Source organism: Panthera uncia (assembly GCF_023721935.1).
Source record: "Panthera uncia isolate 11264 chromosome A3 unlocalized genomic scaffold, Puncia_PCG_1.0 HiC_scaffold_11, whole genome shotgun sequence".
NCBI classification, from domain to species: domain Eukaryota; kingdom Metazoa; phylum Chordata; class Mammalia; order Carnivora; family Felidae; genus Panthera; species Panthera uncia.
In genome coordinates, this window is record NW_026057578.1 from 94,060,059 (window position 1) to 94,069,779 (window position 9,721).

Genomic DNA, 9,721 nt, shown 5'->3' on the forward strand with positions numbered 1-9,721 from the left:
GAGATAGAGATAGAGATAGAGATAGAGATAGAGATAGAGATAGAGATAGAGATAGAGATACTGGGTCACTAAAATTTCATAGTTATGTTTTATCTAAAAGTTCTTTATGTAAACTTCATTTTTAATTTTTCAAGAATTAAATTCTTTTGGCTTCCATATTTGTGATGAAAATTCAGTGCATCCTTGTATTGTTCTTTTAAAGATTGATTTGTCCTTCCTTTGGCTGCCTTTAAGACTTTATGGTTTTCTATATATTTCTCTTGAATATGTTGCAGTTCTTGGATCTGTGGCATTTTTCTCAGTTTTGGAAAATTTTTTCTGTTTTCATTCTTTTTACCTTGTGTTCACTGTCCTATTCCTCTGGGATTCCATAGATAAATATAGAAATAAATTTAAATTATATAAATATATAGTTACATAAATACCTTTCACTTTCCCTATATTATTACATACTTTTCTATTGGCATTCTTCAGCTAGCATACTTTTCTCTGTCATATCATTCAATCCACTAATTCTCTTCAACACTTTTTAATCTGCCATGTGAAATACATATATTGAGTTAATTTCATTTTACTTTTTTTAGTACTAGAATTTTTCAATTGATTTATATTGTATCCCATTCTTTGAATAATTTTGCATTATTTCCTTCATTTAATTAATATTTCATTCAGCTGTTTTAAAGATTCATGTCAGTGAAGTTTAAAAAGTAGATGATAGCGTCACCTAAGTGGTTCAGTCAATTAAGCATCCTACTTTTGATTTCGGCTCATCATGATCGGTCATGAGATGGAGCCCTATTGAATATGGGATTTTCTGTGTCCTTCTCTCTCTGCCTCTCCCTCATTCCCTCTGTGTCTTGCTCTAAATAATAAACATTTGAAAAAAATAAAAATAAAAGTTCATGTCAGATACGTGGCAAGTATTTTCATTCTCACTTTGTTCAGTTCTTACATAGTCTTAATCTTAGTTCTTATTAAAGAATTTCTGAATATTATAGAAAAAGTTGTAGAGATTTTTTAAGGCTCTCGATGACCTAGTAGAGGATATACTGTTATTGTTTGTCTCTCAGATTAAGGATAAATCTCCTTTATATAACGAGGATTACAACAATTCAAAACTGGGGGGCACCCAGGTGGCTCAGAGTCGGTTAAGTGTCCAACACTTGATTTCGACTCACGTCATGATTTCACAGTTCGTGAGATCCAACCCCATATTGGGCTCAGGCTCTTTCCCTCTTTCTCTGCCCTTCCCCTGCTCGTTCTCACTCTCTCTCTTTTCTCCCTCTCTCAAAAATAAATAAATAAACATTAAAAATTCAAAAAAAGAAAAACCAATTCAAAACTGGGATTTAATCCTTGTGTGGCTTATTTTCCATTCACATTTATTCTTAGGATGCAGCCCTTTTAGCTGCTTAGTGAATGAATGACCAAGGTTTCCATCAGAGAACTTCTTTAGTAGGTCCTGAACTCATTTTTTTATTCCTAAGATCCATAGGTCCACGGAGAATTCAGTTTCACCTCTGTGGTTCTCAGCTCTAGATTCTCTGCCCCCATCTTCTTCATATTTCAACCATGCTTTCTAGTAGATCAAGAACAAATCAACATCAACAATTAGCCTCTTTTCTCTATCCTGTTTCAGGTCTTGACTGCAAATCCTAGCTTCCTTGAAGACTGTGATGCCTTCAAATATTAGATTTTCCAGTTGTTCTCAGCATGTGGGTTGGTTCAAAATTGCTAGCCATTTTTGCAGAAGCAGAGTTTTCTTATTTCTCTCAATAAATGGCACTGCGTTGAACTTATTTCCTCAAGCCAGAGATATAAGGAATCATGTACACAGTGATTTGTCCTGTCCTTTATTTATCCAAGAAATAAGTTAATTCTGTCAAGTTCATTTCTTTGATACCTTTCAATTCCATTCCTCCCTCCATTTTCCAGTACCCCCATGACTCCTGGCTAGCACATTTAATTTACAACTGGATTAAGAATTCAGCCTTCTAAATGATCTCCCCATCTTGGTTTTTATTGCTTGATTTTTTATTCTATTATCATACTGCCATTCAGAATGTTTGTCCTAAAATTCAATTCTTATTGAGTAGCTTCCATACTTAAATTCCTTCTATCCTAAAATTCAAAATAAAAATTCTTTAACATTATATTATAATATTTTCATGAATACATATGTGTTTATCTCAGCTATGTCAGCTCTCATGCTTCCATGCTTACCGTATGTTTCCACCACATTTGACTAGCTTAAGTTCTTGAAAACACCATGAACTTGACTTTGTGCATACTCTCTCCCATTGTTTTTGGAGGACAAATTTTGGTACTGGTTTCTCAAGAATGATTTCTCTGATCAATAGCCACACTTATTCTGACTCCCAGGTATATATGAGTGTCCTGTCCTGGCTCTTCCTCAAGCTACTTAAAGATCAGGAAGTATAGTAAGTGCAAAAATCTATTTTTTTTTGTAAATAGATATATAGCACATGTAGCTGAGGCATATGAGTGAGGGGAAGAGACATATAACAAGGTCAAAGACAGTAGAAATAAAAAAAAATGGGTGAAAGATGTTTGAAGCATTTTTTAAAGTGCCATGGGAATCTTTGGAAGGTTTATGCATGGCATATTCATGCACCCCAAAATTAGGCCTGTGTCTAACATATAGTATAATTCAACATATTTGAATTAAATTATTCAACCAATTTATTCATGAATTGAATACATGTTATACACAAATACTCTATCTGACGCTGAAAAATACATAAAAATGCATAAAGTACTTAGTCCTTAAGGTCCCTGCATTCTTCCAGTGAACTTACAACATGAATACAAATATATTTTATGTAAGTTCAAATGTGAAGGTGAAATACATTAAAAAGGCTATGGCTTTTTTTTTTTTTTTTTTAGGTTCTTATTTTAATTCCAGTTAGTTAAGTAGAGTGTTCTATTAGTTTCAGGTATACAATTTAGTGATTCAACACTTCTATACAACACCTAATGCTCATCACAAGTGCTCTCCTTAATTCCCATCACTTATTTCACTCATCCCCTACTCACCTCCCCTGTGGTAACCACCAGTTTGTTCTTTATAGTTAAAAGTCTGTTCTTTGGTTTGCCTCTCTCCCTCTCTCTGCTTTCCCCCTTTGTTCATTTGTTTTGTTTCTTAAATTCCATAGGAGTAGAATCTTATGGTATTTGTCTTTCTCTGACTTATTTCACTTAGCATTATATTCTCTAGCTCCATTCATGTTGCAAATGGCAAGATTTTATTCTTTTTTATGGCTGAATAATACTCCTCTGTGTATATGTGTGTGTATCTGTGTGTGTGTGTGTGTGTGTGTGTGTTTGTGTCACACCATATCCATTCATCAGGCAATATTGGGCTCTTCCCATAATTTGGGTATTGTAAATAATGCCACTATAAACATAAGGATGCATATATCCTTTTGATTTAGTGTTTCTGTATTCTTTGCATAAATACCCTGTAGTATGGTTAATGGATCATAGAGTAATTCCATTTTTAACCTTCTGAGGAACTTCCATACTGTTTTCCACAGTGCCTGCACTAGTCTGCATTCCCACCAACAGTAGAGGATGGTTCCTTTTTCTCTGCATCTCCAAAAAAGCCATGGCTTAAAACAAACAAACGACAACAACAAAAAGACACTCATTCTAATGAGAGAGACCTTCAAAGTGGTGAAACAGATTATGTTTCTAAAACATTTTATAGGAAAAAAAATCTGTAAAGATTTTTTGAAAACGGTATAATGATCTTCTGAAAAAAATTCACCTAGGTTCACCAATTGTTAATATTTTGGCATATTCTTTTTCTTCTTTTATTATTATTTTGCTGATCTGTTGAGAGTAAACTGCAGTCATTGCACCCCTTCAACCTAAATACTTGAGCAAGTAGCTACTAAAAACAGGACAGATTCCTACAGGAACACACCACAAGCATTCAATATAGAAAGTTTAGCATTACTATCATACTATTATCTAATATATAGTCCATTTCAACCTTCACAAATTATTCCAGCTCTGTCTTTAATAGGATTTTTTTCTATCCAGGAATCAGCCAAGAACCAGGCATTTCATTTAGTTTTCACATTTTTATAGTCTCTTTTAATTTGGAACAGTTGTCAGCTTTTTTTTTTCTGTCTCTAATAGATCATCATTTTTTAAGACTACCATTTTTTAAGAATACAGGCTAGTGGGGCGCCTGGGTGGCTCAGTCGGTTAAGCATCCGACTTCGGCTCAGGTCATGATCTCGTGGTCCGTGAGTTCGAGCCCCGCGTCAGGCTCTGTGCTGACTGCTCAGAGCTTGGAGCCTGTTTCAGATTCTGTGTCTCCCTCTCTCTGACCCTCCCCCGTTCGTGCTCTGTCTCTGTCTCAAAAATAAATAAACGTTAAAAAAATAAAAAAATTTAAAAAAAGAATACAGGCTAGTGTATGTGCATTACCAGGTGTGTGTGTATGTGAGTAGGATTGTTTGATCATGATCATACTCAAGTTATACATTTTTGGAAAAATTATCACATTCTGACAGGTGATATTTTATACAAGTTTTGAGAAGTAGAAAACAATTACACAGAGAAATGTCACAGAAGACAGAACTAGGAATTGAATTTAAGATTCTTAATCCTAACACAAGGCTTTTACCATTCACTATAGATACTATGGATGACTGATTGACAGCCTGAGACTTATATTTTTGATCAACGTGGAATTATTAAAAATTAGGTGTGTCCAATAGAAGGCTTGAATGATTTTTTTTTCAAAAGACAGACTGTGGAGCACTTGGTGGCTCAGTCAGGTGAATGCCTGACTCTTGATTTTGGCTCAGGTCATGATTCCAGATCTTATCTGCTTAAGATTCTCTCTCTGTCTCTGCCCCCTCCCCCACTTGAGTGCTTCCTCTCTCTCTAATAAAAAAAAAATTTAAAAATTAAAAACAAACAAACAAAAGATAGAGTGTGGTATAATATAACTAAAACTGGTTGCCTAAAGAAAACATTCAACGCTAGTCTGTAGTTAGCGGAAGATATAAGCAATCTCTAATTAGAAATTGTTTTATTTTTTTATTTAAGTTTAATATTTTTTAATGTTCATTTGAGAGAGAGAGAGAGAGAGAGAGAGAGAGAGAGAGAGATTGTGCATGGGTGGGGGAGGGGCAGAGAGTGAGGAAGACACAGAAATGAAGCAGGCTTCAGGCTCCCAGCTGTCAGCACAGAACCCAATGTGGGGCTTAAACTCATGAACCATGAGATCATGACCTGAGCCAAAGCGAGATATTTAACCAACTGAGCCACCCAGGCGCCTCCAAATTCAGTTTAGATCTTTAAGGTGTTTATCCTTTTTGATAGGAAAAGATGAAGAACTTTTGCTTTAGGGTCAAAAAGGTATACCCAGTATTAAAGCAGGCCTCAATAAACTATTAACATCTGCAGATGTTAATAAATTCATGATAGTAATGATAGTGATAGTAAATTCAGAAGATGTTAAAATTAGGTGAACATGGTATGGGATATTGTAGAATCACAGAGACATAAAACAATCACATTCTTACAGACCATCCCCTTATTTGGTAGATATAGTAAACCCAGAGAGACTTACCCAAATTTACAAAGCTGGAAAGTAGTGTAGACGAATCTCTTTCCTAGGATTCTCAATCCATTGTCCAACTGACTGATTCCTAGAATACGCTTACAGAAATCACAGAAATTCTACTTCATGGATAAACAGCCTCTTGCCATGACTGCCTCCTTCACAGATTAGGCCTTTTATAGTTGGGACCTCATCTCTCAATGGGGATATGCCAGAAAAAAATTCACAACTGCTTAATAAGACCCACTTTTAGCCTCATTTATTTTGACCTTCAAGCATTTACTTACTGAAGTGCATGAAGTTTCTATTCAGATTAATGCCAAGTTTCAATTGCCATAGACCACAAGAAAAATCATTTTTTTCATGTGATTCCCCAAAAATGAATTCAACAACACTTTTATCAGCCATGTTTTTAATCCATTAGCAATATTGACTTTGCCATGAAATGAGAGTAATTCAATTTTAGATTATATTATAAAGCTGAAATTATTATAGCTTTGCCTGCTAGTTTTACAGTAGTTACGGCTATGTCAGGGTTTTCATGCTGAAGCTTTATATTTCAAAGTTTTACAATCAGACATTAAAGAAAAAAAAAAAAAGTCAAATGGCTTTTGAGACCGCATTGGCGCCTGTGAGAAATCCATGTCAGGCTTTTTATTCAAAGAGATCCACTTCGATGGGCAAGTCCCTCTGCTTAACAACTTTCATTATTAGATTGGCTATGGGTGCTACTGACACATTTTCCTAATGATACAGAGTGGGGCCCACTTTGGGGTTGTTCCTCCTCAGTATCAGGCATGGAGCTCTAGGTGGCACTATAAGTAGAAGACAGAAGATACAATACAAGCCACCCAGACTTTTAATACCTGACTATGGGCAGATTACTTAATATTGTTGAGACTCGGGGCACCTGGGTGGCTCAGTCGGTTGAGCGTCCGACTTCGACTTCAGCTTGGGTCATGATCTCGGGGTCTGTGAGTTAGAGCCCCGCATCCGGCTCTGTGTTGACAGCTCAGAGCCTGGAGCCTACTTCGGATTCTGTATCTCCCTCTCTCTCTGCCCCTCCCCCACTCATGCTCTGTCTCTCTCTCTCTCTGTCAAAAATAAACATTAAAAGAAATTAATATTGTTGAGACTCAAGTTATTTAAAATGAAGAATGAGGAAAAATCTATCCTATCTTTCTGAAAGCAAGTGACTGGACCTTTTGTAATCCTTTCCAACACTCATATCTATGAGTTTAAAATCAGGAGGCACCTGGGGCACCTGGGTGGCTCACTCGATTAAGCATCTAATTTCAGCTCAGCTCAGGATCTCATGGTTCGTGAGTTTGAGCCCACATCGGGCTCTGTGCTGACAGCTCAGAGCCTGGAGCCTGCTTCGGTTTCTGTGTCTCCCTCTCTCTCTCTGCTCCTCCCCTGTTCATGCGATCTCTCTCTCTCTCAAAAATAAATAATAAAACATTTAAAAAATAATAAATTGAATAAATATAAATAAGTATGTAAATAAATAATAAAATGAGGCACCTACTATAAGAAATCCTTAGTAATAGAAAAGAGATTTTTATCTCCATCTCAAATTTGAGACATTAAAAAAACATCATTCCCAAAATAACCAATATAAGGCAAGTACTGGCCTTAAAACATATTTATTTAAATTATATCCCCCAATAAATTGCAAATGAACATTGTAGCTATTGATCACTTGGCATGAATATTCTGAAGACAGATCTATATTAAACATTCTTTATGGGCCATGTACAGGAAATGGACATAAATTACTATTCTTTGATGGAAAGCTCCCTGAAGTCAGAAAGAATAGTGAACTAAGAAGAGAATGGACAACAGTGTTGAGTAAATTGAAACTTCCTCCATAACTCTGCTCAGGATCACTGGTGTCATTTATATTTAGTTTCACGCCACATGGAACGCTTGGGTGGCTCAGTCAGTTAAGCTTCCAACTCAGGTCGGATTTTGGCGCAGGTCATGTTCTCACAGTTCAGTTCGTGAGACTGACTCCTACATCAGGCTCCATGCTGCACAGAGCCTGCTTAGGATTCTCTCTCTCCCTCTCTCTGTCCCTCTACCATTTGCTCCTTCTCTCTCTCTCTCTCAAAATAAAAAAAGTAAAAAAATAAAAATTTTAGTTTGACTCCACACAAATTTAAGCCTCTTATAGGCATAGCAATGTTCTGACATCATGCTTTGTTTCAATAAATAACATGGCTTTCATGCTTCCTGGAAATGTATGACTTTATGTTGAGGAAGCTATGTAAATTCTTAATGACAGTAATAGTTTCTGTACCTTCTGCATTTACTTAGTGGCCAGCATGAAGCTACATAATTTATATATATCCTCTCGGTTAATAATCATAACGATCCATGGAGGAGTTATCGTCCTTTCACTGGTAATGAAATGGAGACTTAGGAGAAATAACCTCATCAAGGTCATTTGTGAGTGACAAATTCATTATTAGGATCTGGCTTGCTTAAAGCCTGCAGGTTTTTTGTTTGTTTGTTTGTTTTTTCTCCAGGTTATAAATGCTTTGTGCTTCTAACACAGAAGAAACTTGGTGATGGATATATAGCCATTTGATGTTTCTCTGAGTAAGAGTTCCAGTTCAGGCTCTCTTTCTTATAGAATGTAAATGAATACCTATACATACATATGTAATTGTTACCAAAATTAAGCTTAATCACTAAAGGAAGATTTATCTGAACTTTCTCTTGTATTTCTTTCACCTTTGCCACAAGGCCCTGGAGCCTCTGACCTCTCAAAGAAGATGTAGGTCCTTCCAATATCATTTTTAAAATCTTATTGCCATCACTGGAACATCCATTTGAGCCACTTTGAGATACATGGCACATCTTGGGTCCTTGGCTATAATTATTTTCTGATGTTACTTCACTTTCCTATGGTCCAGAGTCTTATCAACTGTTTTGCTGTGATTGCTCTGAAGTGGTTTCAGAATACAATTGATTTACTTGTGACATCAGTGTCACTTATAGGAGATACTTCAAGTGTGACATCTAGGCCTTGGATAGATGACAACTTTGCATCTAAAATACTGAGAGTTGTTTCAATTTGTTATATATGACGAGAAAGATCTGCCAGTTTCTCCTTACAAACTGTAGAAATGTGGTTGAGGAACTGTACTGTGCGCACCACAAATTGGTTTAGAAATGCCACCGTTATTTTCTGGTGAACAGCTGGTACTTCTGTTGGTTCTATGCCTGACCTCGTAAGAGGAAGCCCACCTTCATCCATCTCGTTAACAGGTGGGAGACCCAGAGCTCACCCATAAACCCCTCACCAGTGGGGTTGCCCAAGCCTGCACTCTTAAATTATATGTTACATAATATACAATAGAATACTACTTGGCAATGATAAAGAATGAAATCTGGCCATTAGTAGCAACATGGATGGAACCGGAGGGTATTATGCTAAGTGTAATAAGTCAGGCAGAGAAAGACAGATACCATATGTTTTCACTCATATGTGGATCCTGAGAAACTTAACAGAAGACCAGGGTGGGGAGGGGCAGGGGGAAAAAAGTTACAGAGATGGAGGGAGGCAAACCATAAGAGATTCTTAAATACTGAGAACAAACTAAGGGTTGATGGGGGCTGGGAGAGAGGGGAAAGTGGGTGATGGACATTGAGGAGGGTACCTGTTGGGATGAGCACTGGGTGTTGTATGGAAACAAATTTGACAATAAATTATATTTAATAATAAAAAAGATAAAAAAATAAACTCTCATAATTTCCTAGGAGGACAGAAAAACAAATTAATCTCTCAGTGAAGACAAGGAAAACATTTTGTAAGTGAAATCTCTAGCACTCAACATTCCCTAAGTGAGACCAAGTGGTACAATCCAATCAATCTCTAAGCCCTGCAGTTTCTATTTCCAAACATCCATCATCTACTCCCTTCTTTCTATTCCCAGAAACCCTACATTTGTCCAGACCATTCTCTTGCTCCATACGAATCACTGAACAGTCTCAGAGAAACTTTTCATGCCCCACCCACCCTCCTGTAGGCAACCCAGGTTTAAAGACCTGGATATATGCACTCAGTTGTTTAGTAACAAAAAACTAACTGGAAATCTCCACAACATC

The 9,721-nt window shown here is 36.5% G+C and overlaps 1 pseudogene; it reads right to left on the reverse strand.

Moving 5' to 3' along the window:
* Positions 1–8,294: 8,294 nt before the first annotated feature.
* Positions 8,295–8,870, reverse strand: LOC125937162 (WASH complex subunit 3-like; annotated as a pseudogene).
* Between the last annotated feature and the right edge of the window lie 851 nt (positions 8,871–9,721).